This window comes from Pteropus vampyrus, unplaced genomic scaffold (genome assembly GCF_000151845.1).
Source record: "Pteropus vampyrus isolate Shadow unplaced genomic scaffold, Pvam_2.0 Scaffold43, whole genome shotgun sequence".
NCBI lineage: Eukaryota > Metazoa > Chordata > Mammalia > Chiroptera > Pteropodidae > Pteropus > Pteropus vampyrus.
The window spans coordinates 4,051-4,807 of NW_011888824.1; positions in this window are offsets into that span (position 1 = coordinate 4,051).

A 757-nucleotide genomic window follows, 5' to 3' on the forward strand; every position below is an offset into this window, starting at 1 on the left:
CAGTCCAGTTTCTGAGACTGACATTTCCACACAACTGAGTTAAAATTTGAAGACAACAATGAAATGAATAAATAGCGATAAATAACTTTAGAAATGTTTCTTTCTGTGTAGGTTCTGTGTACCAGCTAGCACCTGGCCTTCACCTGAGGTCGCTGCTTCCCAGCAGGTGGAATGACAAGGTGGCCATGCATCCCCCTTGTTCCTCTTCGTGGCGTTAGAGCATTCTCTCTCCTTCTTTCTTAAAACCTCCAATATTATCAGATCGTGTCACTCAGGCCTCTCTTCAATACTGTTAATCACTGACCACAGGGTCCTTTTTCCATCTTTCACCTTCATTTTCATGCCTATCAGTCTGTTATTACCACTACCACTACTTTCAATATCTACAAGAAGTAAAATGTAAACATTTGCTATGAGTGCTTTAGAAATATCAATTCCTTAAGTCATCGTAATACCCCAAAAGTAAGTAGTATTATTATACTCCTGTCATAGCTGAGAATACTGAGTCCTTGGGAGGTTAAGAAGTTGGGAAGAAGCTGGATTGAACCCTAAGCAGACTGTCTCGACTCCATGCTCTTGATCATGTGCTAGGCTGCATCGCAGGTTCTAGATGTCCTGTCCTTTGAGGATATCACCTCCCACCCTACCCCAGTCTCTCATTCATGTGGTCATAACCTAGGGCTTGCACTTAGAAGGGCTAAAATCTCTTATCTGAAACTTTGATCCTTCTGGAAATCAGAACTTTAAATTTTAAAAG